Here is a 20,602-nt window from a genome sequence, read left to right on the forward strand (position 1 = left end):
AGCCACTTGGATGGACACATGAAAGGACAAAGTTAGAGGGACCCAGGTAGAAGGAATGGGGCACTGAGAGGGGGGAATCCAAGGGCTTCTGTTCCTGTTATGACTTTGATTGCACCTCCAAAAGAGATATATTGAAGTCCTAAGCCCTGGATACCTGAGAATATGATCTTATTTGGAAATAGGGTCATTGCTGATGTTATCAGTTAAATGAGGTCATACTGAAATAATGTGGGCCCCAACCTAATACGGCTAGTGTCCCTATCCCTATAAAAAGAGGAGGGAGACACACAAGGGAACTCCATGTGAAGATGGAGGCAGAGATCAGAGTGATGTGTCTATAAGCCAAGGGGTGACAAAGATTGCTGCAGCCACCAGAAGCCAGGACAAAGGCATGGGACAGTATCTTCTCCACAGCCTCCTGAAGGAGCCAACCCTGCTGGCTCCATGTTCAGACTTTTAGATGCCACAACTGTGAGAATACACATTTTTGTTGTTTAAGCTACCTGGTTGGTGGCACTCTGTTATGGTAGTCCTAAGAAACCAAGACAGTTACCTTCATAATTTGAACCCAAGATGCCTCCCTGCTGCACACCTTCACACACACACCACCCTGTCCAAACTTTCATTCATAGCCCTCACATGAAACTTTCTAGTTTTTGACTTCTAGGCTTATTTTGTTAACTGGAAAACTTCCATATCTTCATCCTAACTCTTTTTCATTCACCCTTATATGTTCTGCCCATTACATGTTCGTATGGGGTTAGAAAATACCTTCTGGTCCTGTGAATTAGTGAGTGGGGAAGAGTGCTTTAAGCTGGTAGTAAGAAGTAGTTAGGGTGACATTTTCTTATAGTCATTTCCTTTCATGATCCCATGGCAGCTGGATGTAGAGTCTTGATTCTCACTGAGCAGTGGTCTCAGGGAAGCATCCCTATGCTGGGCCAAGAATCCCACCCAGACCTGCACATAACCTTTACCTCCCCTGGTTTACTGGCAAGATTGTCTGAGCATCACAATGTTGTGCACAATGCCCTGCACATCAGGACCTGCAGCCCTACTTCTTGTTATCAGGCCACCTGCCGGTACATCCTTACTCTGACTTGCCCACGTCTCAGATGAACAGTGGTGGGCCTCAGGATGACACCTTACTCTTAGCTCTCCAGACTGGCTTTTGAGGAGTTCCATCCCCACCTCTTGAAATAACCAAAAATCTGGGATTCAGGGTTGGGACCCTCATTCTTGGTATTGGTGGTTTCTCCACATGACAACTGCCTTTTCATTTTCCCTCTAGGCCTCAGGGAGTGGGATTTTCACAGGCTTACATGAATCTTACCTGAATCCCATTTATCTTCCAAGCCTCAGGTTCAGAAAAATGCTGCCTATCTGTGCTCTTGAATTACAAGCTCTATGAAAAGTGACGAGTGAGAGCATTATAGCAGCAGCTATAGCTAAACTTTATTCAAATCTAGTCATGCTAGCATTGTTCTAGGTGCTTTGAGCCTAGGCACTCTGGCTCCAGAATCCAGGTAAAAAAAAAAACTGTAAGCTTTTATACTTCCCTTAGGCCCAGGTTCTTAGAAGGGATATGATAGATATTGGTGAGTACATCAAGGGCCAGAAATTGAGGGGGAAATGAGTAACTGGTTGTCTTTCTCCAGGGTGGGTTCCACCATGAACACTGCCTGTGCTCAACCCAATTCTATCACTTCCAGACCCTTCTCTGCCTTCTCAAACTTCGACCTAACTTTGGTCATTTGACATGTTCAGAAAAGGGTGGAATTTTGATGAGTTGGACATCTGCCAGGTATATAAGTGAATACCATAAAGAGGGCTTGAGTGTGTTTATGAAGCTTTTATTTCCTCCTCCGCCTAAGCATGACATAGTCTATCCTTGGAAGAAGTACAAACACCATCTGTCCCTTGTCAAGCCCAGTGACCAGAGGGCTTGGTCACTCAAAGAACCTGTACTCTTGGGTGGCAGGCTACCAGGGATTGTGCAAGCATTGGGTGGCCCCAGGCTGGGGGTGGACAACTTGACACCATCACATCTCTTTGGTCTGTGTCTTCCTACGTGTTTTTAGGGGTAGACAGTAATAAAAATTCCCTGCCTGAAATGATAGTCAGTGACTGAAGAACTAATGTTTCCCTCTGCCCTGGCTTCTCTTCATTTCTATCTTTCTCTTTAGAATGAGAAAGTTGGCTGTGACACCCTGTTTCAAAGACTCACATCCGAGGAAAATCCATTCTCAACAAGGCAGAAGATCAGGCCATTTGAGCATGCCCTGTGCCAATGAAAGCACATGTTCAGTTGTATACATTTGCCCTTGCTTTCAGATGTTTTTATTCTCGGTCTGCATCCTTCACCTTGAGATTTTAGAAGCTAGAAACACTTTCTTCTACTTAGTTGTAAGTCAGATGCTATTGCATGGAAACTTCATGGTCTTTAGCCAGCAGGGTGGACAGCAAGTTAGAGATGACAGCCATGTGTTATCCTGGTATCAGCCAGGCTAAGTACTGCTAAGTACTAAGAGGCTAAGTACCGCTGCTATACCAAGTGACTCCAAGGTGTCAGAAGCTACAAAATTAAAGATTTATTTCTTGCTCACACCATCTGGGTCAGCCGCATGTCTACTCTAAATCATATTAACCTGGGACTCAAGTTGATGGAGAAGATGCTTTCTAAAGAATTGCTGGGTGTCATGGTGGAGGGAAGAAAGAGCATGGAGATTAACACCACTGAACTGTGCAATTAAAAATGTTTAATATAGGGACGCCTGGGTGGCTCAGCTGTTGAGCATCTGCCTTTGGCTCAGGGCATAATCCTGAAGTCCCAGTATCAAGCCCCACATTGGACTCCCTGCATGGAGCCTCCTTCTCCCTTTGCCTGTATCTCTGCCTGTCTCTCTCTCTCTCTCTCTGTGTGTGTGTCTCATGAATAAATAAGTAAAATCTTTAAAAATTTTTAAGATAGTATTTTTTTACCTTATATGCATTGTACCACAATAAAAAAATGAAGAGAGATAGAGAGAACCATACTCCAAGTATACCCTAGCTTCTGCTGGAACATAGAATACACATTTCTGCTCACATTTTAGTATTCAGAGCAAATCATATGACCATGTCTATTGTCAGTGAGACAAGGAAGTATACTCTACCCTAACAGTGTCAGTGAATCTCTGAAGATACTAATACATTCTCTCAGACCCTGTTTCTTTTCACGAGCAAGCCCTTGGCTATTCCTCTAAGAACTGGGGAGGTAGGGCAGCAACAGATAGAGCTAGTTTTCTGTGGTTCTCCTGATGTTGAGAGCAGTTGGTGGTGGAGGCAACAGGCACGAGACAAAATTAGGAGACCCACATCACCTCTCAGTCAACTTTAGCCAAGTTTTGCATTTCTCTGAGCCTCAGATTCTTCATCTGAGGAATCAGAGATTAGATCAGACAAGTGCTGATGTTGGTGCCAGCTGGAGCTTTCCTGTGCATCTTCTATTTTACCCTACTTTCTTATGTTGAATTCTACCCAGATAGACCTGGGGGTGTGGGGTGGTGGGAGGAGGCAGGGTGGGAGACACTGGTAAAAAGACTGGACAATCCTTGTTCTGCATCACCTCATTGAAGTATGACACTCCCATTCTAACAAGTGCTAACAAACCATCCCTCCACTGGTTTATTCCATGGACCAATGCAGAAGGGCTCCTTGAGAAGTGGAAAGACTAAAGACAAAAGGATTTGAAGCACAGAATCCTTTAATAATGGTAGCCCATTTGGGCATCGCTCTCTCTATGATTCAAAGGGGAAATTCCTTCTGGGGTTTGCTTCTGTACAGGGAAGCTCTTACAATATGTTGAGGAGAAGGTTGTTCTTCAAGCAAGTGTGTCCCAAGGACCTTCTCAGCAACACTAGGAGATAATAAAACATTCGGGTAAAACTACCAGTGCTGCCAAGATGAGCTCTATAACCAAGGGGACTTCCAAGGTGAGTGCCAACACATCTCTGCTCTCCCTCCCTTCCCATCCTTTATCCCAATCCATTGTCTTATGTCTGTCTTTTTTTTAATTTTTTTTAATTTATTTATTTATGATAGTCATACAGAGAGAGAGAGAGAGAGAGAGAGAGAGAGAGAGAGGCAGAGACACAGGCAGAGGGAGAAGCAGGCTCCATGCACTGGGAGCCCGACGTGGAACTCGATCCTAGGTCTCCAGGATTGCGCCCTGGGCCAAAGGCAGGCGCCAAACCGCTGCGCCACCCAGGGATCCCTTATGTCTGTCTTCTAAGTACCTTCCTACGACCTGTCTCTCTGCTTCTGAGCTGCCTATTGATTTTCCTCACTGACTGTCTTTCCTTCCTGTGAAGGGATAGGCACAAGCCCTTCTTTTAAGGAACACTGAATGCCAGCTGGGCGGCTGGGATGGGTCCTCAGGATTTACACTAAGTATGAGTTTGTAGGTTTAAATTGTTTGCTTTTCCATTCCAGTTGAAAAGTGTTTGTCCTTGCCTATTTATTTCTTAACTCTCTCAACAGTATTTTTTTATTGAAGTATAATTAACATACAGTATTATATTAGTTTCAGGTGTACAATACAGCGATTCAACAATTCTATATATTGCTCGGGGCTCATCAAGATAAATGTACTCTTAATCTCTTTCACCTATATAATCCATCTTCCACCCACCTACCTGCTAGCAACCATCAGTTTATGCTATTTAAGAGTGGTTTTTGTTTGCCTTTTTAAAAACCTTTGTTTGCTAATTTGTTTCATTTTTAAAATTCTATATATGAGTGAAATCACATGATAGATATTTATTTTTCCTTGACTGCCTTATTTCACTTAGCATTTATGCTCTAAATCCATCCATGTTATTTGAAATGGAAAGATCTCATCCGTTTTTATGGTTGTGTAATATCCTCTTGTATAGACACGCCTGGGTGGCTCAGTGCTTAAGCATCTGATTTTGGCTCAGGTTGTGATCCTGGGGTCCCAGGATTGAGTCCCATACTGGGCTCCCTGAAGGGAGCCTGCTTCTCCCTCTGCCTATATCTCTGCCTCTCTTTCTCTGTGTCTCTAATGAATAAATAAATTTATTTATTCATACACACACACACACACACACATACATATCACGTGTTCTTTATCCATTCTTCAGTCCATGGACACCCGGGTTGTTTTTTCATATATCAGCTATTGCAAATAATTCTACAATAAACATAGGGGTGCATATATCTTTTCAAATTAGTGTTTTTCATTTTCTTTGGGTAAATACCCCAGTAATGAAATTATGGGATCATAAGGAATTTCCATTTTTATTTTTTTGAGGAACCTCCATACTGTTTTCCACAGTGGCTATCCCCAATTTGCATTCCTACCAACAGCACACAAAGATTCCATTTTCTCTGCACCCTCACAAATAATTGTTATTTCCTATGTTTTTTATTTTAGCCATTCTGACAGGCATAAAGTGATATCTCATTATAGTTTGAACTTGCATTTTCCTGATGATTAGTGATGTTGAGAATCTTTTTTTATGTGTCCGTTGGCCATCTATATATCTTTCTTGGAAAAATGTCTATTCAGGTCCCATGCCCATTTTTTTTTCCATGCCCATTTTTTTAAATTTTTATTTATTCATGATAGGCACACAGTGAGAGAGAGAGAGAGGCAGAGACATAGGCAGAGGGAGAAGCAGGCTCCATGCACCGGGAGCCCGAAGTGGGATTCGATCCCGGGTCTCCAGGATCGCGCCCTGGGCCAAAGGCAGGCGCCAAACCACTGCGCCACCCAGGGATCCCTCCATGCCCATTTTTTAATTGGATTATTCGTGGGGCTTTTTTGGTATTGAGTTGTATAAGCTCTTTATATATTTAGAATATTATTTATATATAATTTTTATTAGTGTTTATATTATTTATATATTTTATTTTTTATAAGTTATATATTATTTATATATTTAATTATACATTTAAAAGATATATATAATTTGCAAATATCTTTCTTCATTCAGTAGGTTGCCTTTTTATTTTGTTGGTGATTTTCTTTGCTATGCAAAAGCTTTTTATTTTGGTGTAGTCCCAGTAGTTTATTTTTGTTTTATTTCCTTTGCTAAAGGAGATATATAAAGAAAAATGTGTCTACAGATGATGTGAAATTACTTCCAATGTTTGGTTATGGACTGGAAGAACGAGTATTGTCAAAATGTCCATACTACCCAAGCAATCTACAGATATGCAATTCCTATCAAAATACAACAGTATTTTTTACAGAACTAGAGAAAATAAAAGTAAAATTTGCACCACAAAAGACTGAGTAGCCAAAGCAATCCTGAGGGAATAAAGCTCAAAGTATCACAATCCCAGATTTCAAGATACACTACAGAGCTGTAGTGATCAAAACAGTATGGTACTGGCACAAAAACAGACACATAGATCAATGGAACAGAAGAGAGAATGCAGAAATAAACCCATGCTTGTATGGTCAATTTATCTATGGCAAAGGAGAGAAGAATATACAATGGGGGAAAAGGCAGTCTCTCCCAAAAATGTGCTGGGAAAACTGGGCAGCTACATGTATACAAAAGAATGAAACCAGACCACTTTTTTATGCCATTCACAGAAATAAGCTAAAAATGTATTAAAGACTTAGATGTGAAACTTGAAATGATAAAATTTCTTACCAGTATTTTTTAAGACCACAAGTTACCTTCTGGCATCTAAGCATTTTTCTCCAGCCAGGGCAAAGGATCAATTCATGAAAGAAGCAAATAAACCAAATTCCTATAAGATCCTCTATCTTTCCACTTAATACCTACTCCCCTCCACACACACACACACACACACACACACACACACACACACACCCTCCATGCCATCCTAGTTTTAAATAATTTTGATTTTGGGTGGAGGAATCATGGAATAAGCATGATCTTGGTTGGGGGATAATAAATTCTCTGAGCTCCTTTTATGGCTTACTCTTTGAGATGAAAATTTTCTTTCTTCATTCAGTGCCTCAGGAATCCTCAGTACCCAATGGCATTAAGTGTCCTGCCTGCTACAACGTGTATGATGTTTCCTGCGACCCAGTTCTTCTTGCCTGCACTGGTACAGAGACAAAGCGTGTGGAAGTTATTGGCATAGGTACAACTATTTCCACAGGATTCTTGGTGTTCATTTTCTCAAAGGATATATCTGTGCTAGTTATCTTTGCTGTGTAATCATTACTCCAAAACTTGGCAGTTTAAAACAATGAGCATTTATTATTTCATGGCATCTGAGGGTCAGGAGTTTGGAAGTGGCCTAGCTAAGTGCTTCTGGCTGAGTTTCTCATGAAGTTGTAATCTAGCTGTCAGCAGGGCCTGTCACCAGGAAGACCTGCTTCCAAGATCACCCATGTAGTTGTCAGGCTTGGTTCTTCTCTACATGGGTCTCTGTGTGGGCTGCCTGGATGTCCTTATAATGTATTCCCCCACAGCAAGTGATGAGAGAGAGAGAGAGAGAGAGATAGAGAGAAGAGAAGAGAAGAGAGAAGAGAGATAAGAGAGATGGAGGGAGGGAGGAAGAGCACTAACTGGCATTTCTCAGGGCAAATGATGACAGAGGGAGAAGAGGAGGAGAAGAGGGAGGGAGGAAGGAGATACTACAGTTTCAAAGTAATCAAATATCAGAAGGAACATTTCTTCACTTCTGTTGTATCCTGTTGGTTGCACAGATCAACTCTGATACAACATGGGAGAAGAGTATACAAGGACATGAATACTAAGAGATCGCAGGCCATCCTAGAGACTAACTACTATGTACAGCAAAGGCTGATACAGGGCCAAGTCCTAGTTCACTCTCCAAAGTTTGGAGGGAGCCATCTGTCAGAAGAGAGAAGGGGGAGAGGAGAGGACGAGGAGAGGAGAGGGAAGATGAAGAGAACACAACTGCTTTCCACAGGAAAGTCTGACACTTGGGAACATGTCATATCATGATCTCCTCGAATGGGAACTTGGGTCATTGGCCATCACCCTCTTCAACAAAGAGGGTGATACCTCAGTTCTGGTTTTTTTCATCACTACCATTATTGCTATTACCCAATCCCCATGAATAAGCATGATATGATTCTGAAATCTGCAGAAGGACTTGCCATTTTCCTGAGGAGGAGAAAAGTATGGACTTGTAATAAGATGCACAGATGCCATTCAGATAGAAAACAACAGGTACCAAGGGGCTGTTTAGGTGAATACATGAGTTCTGACCTCAGGCTTTTTCCTCTCTTCCAACTATCTCTTGCCTCGTCAGAAGGTACAGACTCCAATCTCAGCTATGCATCTGACACAGCAGGGGCCCTTTGGGATTCATCCTAAACTGAGATGTCGGGCCCAAAGGGAACTAAGGCTTGGTCCCTGGACAGAGATGGAGCTGTGGTTCTTGCTTCTTTCACAGAAGGCAGAGGGGAATTCTGGGGCATTCTGTGTACCCTTTTCTTCCCCAAGGGAGGCAGATAGGATAGGACGTGGGTGAAGAGGGGAGACAAGATAAGAGAGAAGACTAACTCTTGGATTTTTCTTTTGGCAGATAGTCCAATATTTATGATTTTTGCCATGGGTTGTGCTACTGAAACTGTCCTCAACTTGAGGAATATAAGTATATTGAATAACATAAAAATCCGTACCAACTGTACAGAACAAAGCAATGGAGATCCCCACTGATGTTCATCACCTCATCAATCTTGACTGGTCCCTTCTTGCTCAAAGTCTTGCTTTGAAGTTTGCACACTTCCAAGCTCATAATTCTACAAACCTGAAAAAGTTGGAGTCCTCTGATGTCTCCCCTCCCCAACATTCTCCAGACATTGCAGTATTAAGTTGCTGATATTTCCTTAAGTATGTTTGTAATCTTTATTAGTAACTCAGGTTAAAAAAAATCTTATTGAAGGGGGGTCTCTGGGTGGCTCAGTGGTTGGCACCTGCGTTTGGTGCAGGGAGTGATCCTGGAATCCTGGGATCTAGTCCTACATCAGGATCCCTGCATGGAGCCTGCTTTTACCTCTGCCTGTGTCTCTGCCTCTCTCTCTCTCTTTTTGTGTCTCTCATGAATAAAAAAATAAATTAAATATATTTTAAAAAAATCTTATTCATTCATCTAATGGATTCTTTCTTCAACCCAAGTAATAAGTAAGGAAATATTAGATAGCATCTCAGGCTGTGTCCCACAAGTCAGGGGCAGTCACAACCATTCTTCATGTGATGCCATGAGGAAGCAGGGGTCAGGAATAACCCTTACAGGATCCAAACTATGATGTCCTCATGGTGCTGAACACAATGGACACCGTGATACCTGCTCATATGGATCTCTTGATTCTCCAAATTCAGTTTCCTACAGGGTGCAGTAAGTTGCATAAAAGAAAAGAATACCTCACACGTAATGATGACCTTCTGGGAAGCAATCTGTTGTCTGTATCGTGCTGGGGCCCTCGCACTCTATAAGCTTATCTGAGCCTGAAATCTACATAGACTGTGGCTTTCTCCTTGGGACTATGTCTCCATTTTCTCTTCCCTGGGCTTTTGAGCAGGCAGCGTGCAGAGTTTATATGTCCAGGACTCGTTTTATGCATATTCTCACTGTGTGCTCAGCACAGTGATGGAAACTGCAAAAGACACAGGGTTCTCCCTCAGGGATAAGGAGCTAATACACAGAGAATGATGAAAGGATTGCATGTAACTGCACGGAATTCTAAGCACAAATAATCAGAGGGGCAGGAAAATTCAGGGAGGAAAAAGGAAGTAGAGTCAAAACTGGTACACAAAGGTGGTAAACTGAGACAGGGCTTGAGGAAGGAGTGTGTATGAAAGTGAAGTTCCCACTGGGGAAATGGTAGGCTAAAAAATGGTTAAACAGCAAAGTCCCCAGAAAGGCAGTAAATCAAAATAGAGCCTACACAGGAGACCTTTGATAAGGAAACCCTTAGGGTAATAATGGGAAATCCTGTGCTGATTCAACTCCAAGGAGGTCACATCAGCTCAAGTGGGCTGGTGTTGCTGTTACCACCACATACGTTTTACAAAGAAAAAGTGGCAACAGGATGGAGACTCTAACCCAAATTGTCAATTTACAATCTGGGACTTTATTCTCTGTGCCATCCTGCCTCTCAACCAATAACCAAGTCCTGGACACATCAGTCAGCTTGGACTACCACAACAAAGTAACATGAACAAGGTGGCTTAAGCAATAAAAAATTACTTTTCTCAGTTTTGGAAGCTGGAAGTTTGAGACCAGGGTGCCATCAACACTGTTGTCTTCTGAGGTCTCTCTCTTGGGCTGTCTTCTCCCTGTGTCTTCACATGATCCTTCCTCTACATGTGTCTGCTATATATTGGATGTTTGTGCACCCTACCCCCAAGCAATGGTATTGGATAGTGGGGACTTTCAAAGCTTGCCACCCTCATGAATAGCATCAGTGCCCTTATAGAAGAGGCTCCACAGAGCTCCCTTGCCCCTTCCACTGTGTGAGGACACAATGAGATGGCTGTCTATGAACCTGGAAGAGAATCCTTAACAGACATTGAGTCTGCTGGTCCAAGTCTGGAGCTTGGTCTTGGTCTTCCAGGCTCCAGAACTGTGAGAAATAAATTTCCATTGTTTATAAGCCATCGGTTGTGTGTTATCTGGTTGTAACAGTTCAGATGGACTAAGGCAGTGTCTGTGTCCCAATCATCTATTATAAGGATATCAGTCTGATTGGATCAGGGCCCACTATAGTGACCTCATCCTAAAAGGCTATGTCTCCAAATACAGTAAAGTTCTGAGGTATTGAAGACTAGAACTCCAACATATTAATTTTGGCAGAACACAACTCAACCCATAGCAAAGGGTTATAGAGTAAATGACTTTAGGCATTGAGAAAAACTTTTCAACTATTGCTCCCGTATGAAGTGGTTGGCACAGTGTCAATACACAGTGTATACTTAATAGGTATAACCCATTATTCTTTTTCTTCTCTGCATCCTTCTCATCTATGCCCATTACCTTCCCATTTCTTTTCCCCAATTTTCCTTTCATTTTTCTACTGATTATTTCCCTGTTTTGCTACTCTTTCCCTGAACTTCATTCTCTTCTGGAATAAGCAACAGTCATACCTCCAAGAGAGCACGGCAGTCATTCATGGGTGTGGCAGCCAATTGATCACTATATTCTGTGGGTAAGAATATGGGGCTAGAGAGCAGCATCTGCATCTCAGGAGAGAGATTCCATGAGGTCAGGGGCCTCCGAAAGAACATAAGATTCCTAGGGATCATCAGCATTCTGAAAACTACAGAACACTTATGAAAGAAATTGAAGAGGACACAAAGAAATGGAAAAACATTCCATGCTCAAGGAGTGTAAAAACAAACATTGTTAAAATGTTTATGCTATCCACAGTAATTTACACATTTAGTGCAATCCCTATCAAAATATCACCAGCATGTTTCACAGAGCTGGAACAAATAACCCTAAAATTCCTATGGAACCACAAAGGACCCTGAATAGACAAAACGATCTTGAAAAAGAAAAGCAAAGCTGGAGGCATTGAGATTCCAGAATTCAAGCTGTATTACAAAGCTGTGATCATCAAGACAGTATGGTACTGGCACAAAAACAGACAGTGGACCAGAATAGAGAACTCCGAAATTGACCCACAACTTGATAGTCAACTTATCTTCAACAAAGCAGGAAAGAATATCCAATGGGAGAAAGACGGTCTCTTCAACAAATGGTGTTGAGGGAACTGGACAGCTGCATGCAAAAGAATGGAACTGAACCACTTTCTTACACCATACACAAAAATAAGTTCAAATGGATGAAAGATCTAAATGTGAGACAGGTGACAGGCACTGAGGTGGGCACTTGACGGGATGAGCACTGGGTGTTATTCGATATGCTGGCAAATTGAACACCAATAAAAAAATAAATTTATAAAAAAAATAAATGTGAGACAGGAAACCATTAAAATCCTAGAGAAGAACACAGACAGAAAACTCATTGACCTTGGTCTTAGCAACTTCTTAGTGGACAGGTCTCTGGAGGCAAGGGAAACAAAATCAAAACTGAACAATTGACACTTCATCAGGATAAAAAGTGTCTGCACAGTGAAGGAACCAGTCAACAAAACTAAAAGGCACCCTATAGAATGGGGGAAGATGTTTGTAAATGACGTATCTGACAAAGGGTTCGTATCAAATCTGCAAATGATTTATCAAATTCAACACCCAAAAAATAAATAATCCAGTTAAGAAACGGGCAGAGGGCACGAATAGACACTTTTCCAAAGAATAAATATAGATGATTAATAGACACATGAGAAGATCCTCACCATCACTCGTCATCAGGGAAATACAAATCAAAACCATGATGAGATAGTACCTCACATGTCAGAATGGCTTAAATTAACAAGACAGGAAACAACAGGTGTGGGGAAAGGGAAACCCTTTTACAATGTTGGTGGGAATACAAACTGGTGCAGCCACTCTGTAAAACAGTATAAAGGTTCCTCAAGAAGTTAAAAATAGAACTACCCTATGACCCACCAGTTACACTAGCAGGTATTTACTGAAAGTGTACAAAATACTGATTCAAAGGGATACATGTACCCTAATGTTTATAGCAGCAACATCCACAATAGCCAAACTATGGAAAGAGCCTTAATGTCCATTGACAGATGAATGGATAAAGAAGCAGCAATATATATATAATTATATATATAAAATATTACTCAGCTATCAAATAGAGTGAAATCTTGCTATCTGCAGCAGCATGGGTGGAGCTAGAACCTATTATGCTAAGTGAAATAAGTCAGATAAAGACAAATACTATGATTTCACTTATATGTGGAACTTAAGAAAGAATACACATGAACATGGGGGGAAAGAGAGGGAAACCATAAAAATGAATGTTAACTATGAAGAACAAACTGAGGGTTGCTGGAAGGAGGTGGGTAGGTGGGGATGGGTTAAATAGGTGATGGGTATTAAAGGGGGCACTTGTTATTAAGAGCATGGGGTATTGTGTGTAAGTGATGAACCACTAAATTCTACTCCTGAAACACGTATTACACTGTATATTAACTAACTGGAATTGAAATAGAAATGAAGACTATAAAAAAAGGAGGAGGAAGAGGAGGAGGAAGAAGAAGAAGAAGTGAGTTATAATTTATAGGGTTTCATCCCAGGTAAGGAAATGTCAAATAGGTTTCTGCATAAATGATAGCAGACCCATTGCATATGTGACATTGAGTCAGTGTTAAGGAGGAAAAGTCAATGAGACTTGAGCTCCCCAGGCGCTACCTGAGCGGGGAAGTGAAGCATTTTCCTCCAAGAAAGACTTGGCCACCTCTGAAGATGAAACCACATGAGAAGGAACTAGTTTGGTCCAAAAGAAAAAGCACATCTTTGGATTTGTACTGTTATTTCATTCAGACCCACTACCTCAGCACTTTATACAGGGCACAGAAGCCAAAAGTAAATCAATTTAGCTTCATAAAAATACGTGAATACAAAATGCAAACATGCTATTTTTCCATTTAAAACACATGCAAAAAATCTACTAAAGAAATTTTTAAAATTCAGTAGGCTAAACAAAAATAAATGAGGTATCTGTTTCAGTTCTAACCTGTTTCTTCCATCCTGCAAACAGAGCCTCTGTAGACAGAGGAGTACACAAGTGGCCAAGAGGGGACACAAAATTCAAAAGAGAGAACACACACACACACACACACACACACACACACACACACGGAGAGTAAAACCCAGGCATGTGTGTAGGTAAAAGAGGCAGTGAAGTACTATCAGGATGGGGAAACAAACAGAAGGGAAAAGTAGGGATGAATTTATATTAAAGAATGTCTCCATCTTGTGGTCATTATGGTGTAACCACTAATTAAGTCAAGTTTTATTTCCATTTATTCATCCATCCATCTTTCTGTGCATTTATTCACCAACCTAACTGGTACTTTCCAGTTGTGGCAGGCACTGTTCTGAGTGTTAGGGCTAGAGTAGTGAACAAAATTCCCTGCCTTTCTGTAACTTCCATTCTGGTTAGAGTTTACATTAATTAAACAACTATAATGTGTGGTATGTTACATCAGAAAAACAGGGGCGGGTATATCAGAAGCTGTTGGGGGAGGCAGTCAGGATTTTGATCAGGGTGACTTTCAGTAAGTCCTCAGTGAGGTGGGAGAAGGGCCTGAGGAGAGGGAAAGAGGGACGCCCCAGTTGTGTGGGGAGGGAACATCCAGGAAGAGGGAACAGTCAGTGCAAAGGCTTTGAGTGGAAGGCTAAGGCTGGTGCTCAAGAAGGGTGAAAAAACCATCTGGGGCTGTAGTGTGGTGAGCAGGGAGGTGAGTGACTAGGTGAACTTCTAGAAGAACCAAGAGAAGAACAAGGAGGTGAGGAAGGAAGGAGGCAGCACAAGGAAGAAGACCAGGTTTGGTCTGGTCATACAGGCTTTGGTTTTGGTGCTGAGTGAGGTAATGGAGGATTCTGAACCTGGGAGGGATGAGATAGGACATGTTAACTCTGGCTACTCAGTTAGAGGAGCCTCCAGGGAACCCAGACTGGTTAGGGCCACTGTGGTTCTACAGGTGAGAAATGGGGTAGGCTTGGATCAAGGCTATGGGGATGGTAAAAATGGTAATATTCTAGATACATTCTGAAAGAAGATTCAACAAGGTTTTTGTAGTGTAAGTGCCTGAAAATCAGCTTTTGATTGCTGAGGCATACATTTCCAAGACATCTATTTTGAATAAACATATTGCCAGCTATATGATACAACTACTGCTAAAACAACTAGATAAGAAAAGGAACCAGGGTGTCCCATCTGAGTTTCCTTTTTAGAAAGTCCTTGGCAATCTAGATTATTGACCACTTAAGGAACTCTGCTATCACCTCTTGTGCCCTAATTCCTGCTCTGTTTTAAATTTATGAGTAAAGAGTAAAGCCAAGAAATCCTAGGTAGCCTACCCTCAATCTCAGTAAGGAGAGTACCCAGGTCTGTAATCTCTATCTGACACCTTGCTTGATGGCTCTTGGGCATGCCATATGCCTTCCAAGATCTCTGAGTAATAAATTTCTTTTTTCAAAGTCCCTTGATAGTTGTTGCTGAGATACATCTTCCAATAATAATAAGAGCCACAAGGGCCATGCCAACCACAATATTGGCTCTCGATGGGAAAATGTCTGTGGGGACTTGCCATAGGTAGTGGGGGCCCAGGTGAGTGCCTCAGGCATTCCAAGCTAATAATATCACTATCAATAGGCTGAGAAGGACACAGAACAAAAACTACAGGAGTTCATGATTACTAGACAGCCCTTCAAAAAATATTAGAAAGGAAGAATGCTCACCATTTGCTTCAATGTGGATGGAACTGGAGGGTATTATGCTGAGTGAAGTAAGTCAATTTGAGAAGGATAATCATTATATGGTTTCACTCATACAGGGAATAAAAGAAACAGTGAAAGGAATTATAGGGGAAAGGAGAGAAAATGACTGGGAAAAATTAGAGAGGGTGGCAAAACATGAGAGACTTCTAACCCTGGGAAATGAACAAAGGGTTGCAGATGGGGAGGTGGGCAGGGAGGGGGATGGGGTGACTGGGTGATGGGCACTGAGGGGGGCACATGACAGGATAAGCACTGGGTGTTATACTATATGTGGGCAAGTCAAACTTCAATTAAAAAAAATAAATATTAGAGGGCTCTCCTTGAGCGGGAAGGAAAGACTAAAAGTAACAAAGACAAGAAAGGACCAGAGAAATCTCCAGAAACAATGACAAAACAAGTAATAAAATGGCACTAAATAAATATTTATGAATAATTACTTTGAATGTAAATGGACTAAATGCTCAAATCAAAATACATAGGGTGCCAGAATGGACAAAAACAAACAAACTAGATCCAACTCTATAGTACCTACAACATACTTATTTGAGATGTGAAGACACCTGCACATTGAAAGTGGGGTGACGCAGAAATATTTATCACACAGACGGATGTCAGAAGAAAGTTGGAGTAGCAATACTCAGATCAGATAAACTAGATGTTAAAACAAAGATTAACAAGAGACAAAGAAGGATATGACACCATATGATAATAAAGGAGACAATCCAACAAGAAGATCTAACCACTATAAATATTTATGCACCCAATGTGGGAGCAACCAAACATATAAAACACTTAATAAAAATATAAACTATATATATAAATGTATATATATAAACAACACAACAAAAATTAATTAATTGATTATAATACAATATTACCCCAAAGATACAGAAGCAATGAAACGCCGGGACACCTGCAACCTGATGTTTCTAGCAGCAATGTCCACAATACCCAAACTGTGGAAGGAGCCTCGGTGTCCATCGAAAGATGAATGGATAAAGAAGATGTGGTTTATGTATACAATGGAATATTACTCAGCCATTAGAAATGACAGATACCCACCATTTGCTTCAACGTGGATGGAACTGGAGGGTATTATGCTGAGTGAAATAAGTCAATCGGAGAAGGACAAACATTATATGGTCTCATTCATTTGGGGAATATAAATAATAGTGAAAGGGAGTAGAAGGGAAGGGAGAAGAAATGTGTGGGAAACATCAGAAAGGGAGACAAAACATAAAGACTCCTAACTCTGGGAAACAAACTAGGGGTGGTGGAAGGGGAGGAGAGTGGGGGGTGGGGGTGAATGGGTGACAGGCACTGAGCGGGGCACTTGACGGGATGAGCACTGGGTGTTATTCTGTATGTTGGCAAATTGAACAACAATAAAAAATAAATTTATTATTAAAAAATGAAAATAAAAAAATAAAATAAAATAAAATCATGAATGAGAAAGGAGAGATCACCACCACCACCAAGGAAATACAAACGATCTTTAAAACTCATCCTGAGCAGCTATACACCAATAAATTGGGCAATCGAGTAGAAACTGACGCATTTCCGGAAAACCACAAACTACCAAAACCGGAACAGGAAGACACAGCAAACCTGAACAGGCCAATATCCAGGGAGGAAACTGAAGCAGTCATCATCAAAGATCTCCCAAGACACAAAAGTCCAGGGCCAGATGGCTTCCCTGGGGAATGCTATCAAACGTTTAAAGAAGAAACCGTACCTATTACTACTAAAGTGGTTCCGAAAGATAGATGGAATGCTTCCAAACTCGTTCTTGGAGGCCACCATCACCTTAAGTCCAAAAGCAGACAAAGATCCCACCAAAAAAGGAGAGTTATAGACCGACAGTCCTCACGAACACGGATGCAAATATTCTCAAGACACGAGCCGATGGGATCCAACGGTACATTAAGAAGTTACTCACCATGACCAGGTGGAATTTATACCAGGGATGCAAGGCTGGTTCAACACTTGGAAAGCACGCCACGTGACTTAGCAGATCTGCAAGAGAAGAAACAAGAACCAGACGATCCTCTCAAGAGATGCAGAGAAAGCATTTGACAAATACGGCATCCATTCCTGATCCAAACGCTTCAGAGTACAGGGATAGAGGGAACGTTCCCAGCATGTCCAAAGCCATCTACGGAAAGTAAAGCCCTCAGCAAATTATCATCCTCAATGTGGAAACACTGGGAGCCTTTCCCTGAAGATTGGGAACGAGAGACAGCGATGTCCACTCTCACCATGGCTACTCACATACTACTAGACGTCACGGCCTCAGCAATCAAGCGACAGAAAGAAATAAAAGGCATTCAAATCGGCAAAGAAGTAGTCAAACTCTCCCTCTTCGCCGATGACATGATACCGTACCTGGAAAACCCAAAAGACTCTTCCCCAAGATTGCTGGAACTCCTACAGCAAGTTCAGCAGTGTGGCAGGATACTGAATCAATGCCCAGAAATCAGTGGCCTCTCTCTATGCCAACGATGAGACCGAAGATAGAGAAATGAAAGAGTCAGTAACATTTACAATTGCACCCAAAAGCATGAGGTACCTAGGAATACACCTAACCAGAGAGGTAAAGGATCTCTACCCAAAAAACTACAGAACACATCTGAAAGAAATTGAGGAAGACACAAAGAGATGGAAAACTACTCCATGCTCCTGGATTGGAAGAATTCATATACTGGGAAAATGTCCACGTGACCCAGGGCAATTTACACATGGAACACAATCCCTATCATCAGAAATATCACAGGCTCTCTTCAGAGAGTTGGAACAAATCATCGGAAGATTAGTGTGGAATCAGAAAAGACCCCAAATGGCGAGAGCAATATTAGAAAAGAAAACCACAGCTGGCGGCATCACAATGCCGGATTTCAGGTTGTGCTACAAACCTGTGCTCATCAAAGACAGTGTGGTACAGGCACAAAAACAGACACACAGATCAATGGGACAGAAGAGAGAAATCCAGAAGTGGACCCTCAACTCTATTGTCAAGACCATATATTCGACCAAGCAGGAAAGACCATCCACTGGAAAAAAGACAGTCTCTTCACTAAAGGCTGCTGGGAACGTTGGACAGCCACACGCAGAAGAATAAAACTGGACCATTCTCTCACACCGTACACAAAGATAAAACTCAAAATGGATGAAGGATGTAAATGTGAGACAAGATTCCATCAAACTTCTAGGGGAGAACACAGGCAACACCCTGTTTGAACTTGGCCACAGCAACTTCTTGCAAGATACATCCATGAAGGCCACAGAAACAAGACCAAAATGAATCATTCATCAAGATGAGAATCTTCCGCACAGCAAAAGAAACACTCAACAAAACTAAAAGACAAACCTCCAGAATGGAAGAAGATATTTGCAAATGACCTGTCAGATAAAGCGTGAGTTATCCAAGATCTCTAAAGAACTTATTCAACTCAACAGCAAAGAAACCAGGAGTCCAACCCTGAAATGGGCAAAAGACACGAACAGAAATGTCACACAGGAAGACATAGACATGGTCAACAAGCACACGAGACAATGCTCCACATCACCGGGGTCACGGAAATACAGATCGAAAGCACAATGAGATACCACCTCACACTGGTGAGAATGGGGAACAAAAAACCAGACAGGAAACAACAAATGTTGGAGAGGATGTGGTGAAAGGAGAATGCTTTCAAAATTCAAAAATTTCAGAAATAGCCATACTCACCTGATAGGGACCAAGGGGGGGCTGGCGTGCTCCCGGCAAGCCTGGGGAGATTGGGAAGGGGGAAGAGGGAAGGGGGGCAGGGGCGGAAGGAGTAAGGGAGTAAGGGGGGCAGGGGTGGAGGGGGAGGGGGCGGAAGGGGGAGAAGGAAGAGCCAAGGACCTTCGCGGGGTTCCTGGGGCACAGCAACCCAGGCCCTCAAGCCACCACCCCAAGGCCGTGCCCTGACGGTGGACGGTGCCTGCATCCAAACCCCTGTGAGCGCATGCGGAAGGGTTCGGCACCCTCCCTGAGCCTCAGTGGAAAACCGTGTGCAGGTGCTTCAGAGAGGTAACAACCGATCTGCCCTGCGATCCAGCAGGTGCACTGGTGGAGGTGTGACCCAAAGGTACAGATGCAGGGAAATGCCGTGACACCCGCACCCCGAGGTTTAGAGTGGCAACACCCACAACAGCCACACTACGGAAGGAGCCTTGGTGTCCATCGAAAGATGAATGGATAAGGAGGGCGAGTGGTCCCTGCACACAATGGAAGATTACTCAGACATTAGAAATGACAAACACCCACCATTTGCTTCGACCTGGATGGAACCAGAGGGTATGACGGCTGAGTGAAAGAAGTCAATCAGCGAAGGACAAACATCATATGGTCTCATTCTTCTGGGGAGGATGAGAAAAAAATAGTGAAAGGGAATAGAGGGGAAAGGAGAAAAAATTGAGTGGGAGATGGCAGAAAGGGAGACCGAACATGAGACAGTCCTAACCCTGGGAAACGAACAAGGGATGCAAGAAAGGGAGGAGGGCGGGGGGCTGGGGGTGACTGGGTGATGGGCACGGAGGGGGACATTTGATGGGATGAGCCCTGGGGGGTTATGCTCTATGTTGGCAAAATGAACCCCAATAAGAAATACACCTAGAAACAAACACACAAACCTCCCGAGACACAAAAGTCTGGGGCCAGATGCCTTCCCAGGGGAATTCTATCCAACGCTTCAAGAAGAAAGCATACCTGTGCTACTAAAGCTGCTCCGAAAGATAGAAAGAGATGGAATACTTCCAAACTCGTTCTTGGAGGCCAGTGTCACCTTAACTCCAAAACCCAAGACCCCACCCACCAAAAGGGAGAATTCTGGACCGATGTCCCTGATGAACACGGATGCACACCTTCTCCACAAGCTACGAGCCAACGGGATCCAACAGGACATTATTAACAAGTTACTCACCATGACCCGGTAGGCTTTATCCCCGGGGTGCAAGGCTGCTTCAGTACTCGGAGAGCACTCAAGGTGCTTCATCAGATCTGCAAGAGAGAAAACAAGAACCAGATGATCCTCTCAAGAGACGCAGAGGAAGAAGCATTTGACAAAATATGGCATCCATGGCAGATCCAAACGCTTCAGAGTACCGGGATAGAGGGAACGTCCCTCAGCATCTTCAAAGCCATCTACGAAAAGCCCGCAGCAAATTCTCATTCCCAATGGAGAAACACTGGG

General features: G+C 42.5%; 2 long non-coding RNA genes across 13 annotated transcripts in view; one reads left to right on the plus strand and one right to left on the minus strand.

Moving 5' to 3' along the window:
- The window catches only part of LOC144291587 (uncharacterized), a 42,151-nt gene extending 33,327 nt beyond the window's left edge, over positions 1 to 8,824 (plus strand). For 4 of the 6 annotated variants that reach the window (XR_013358906.1, XR_013358909.1, XR_013358908.1 and 1 more), the window contains exons 4-5: positions 3,826 to 3,974; positions 6,997 to 7,255. This is a non-coding gene — a long non-coding RNA (uncharacterized LOC144291587). Of the gene's footprint in view, positions 1 to 3,825; positions 3,975 to 6,996; positions 7,256 to 7,699 lie in introns of those variants that run through there. The other 2 variants (XR_013358911.1, XR_013358910.1) reach the window with 2 other exon arrangements.
- Positions 1 to 20,602, minus strand: part of LOC144291588 (uncharacterized) — a 156,747-nt gene that overhangs the window by 12,873 nt on the left and 123,272 nt on the right. For 4 of the 7 annotated variants that reach the window (XR_013358917.1, XR_013358915.1, XR_013358912.1 and 1 more), the window contains 3 exons: positions 20,333 to 20,409; positions 17,326 to 17,402; positions 6,964 to 7,089 (listed from right to left, as the gene is read on the minus strand). This is a non-coding gene — a long non-coding RNA (uncharacterized LOC144291588). The remainder of the gene's footprint in view (positions 1 to 6,963; positions 7,090 to 17,325; positions 17,403 to 20,332; positions 20,410 to 20,602) is intronic. The other 3 variants (XR_013358918.1, XR_013358914.1, XR_013358913.1) reach the window with 2 other exon arrangements.

The sequence above is a fragment of the Canis aureus genome, chromosome 20, assembly GCF_053574225.1.
Source record: "Canis aureus isolate CA01 chromosome 20, VMU_Caureus_v.1.0, whole genome shotgun sequence".
NCBI lineage: Eukaryota > Metazoa > Chordata > Mammalia > Carnivora > Canidae > Canis > Canis aureus.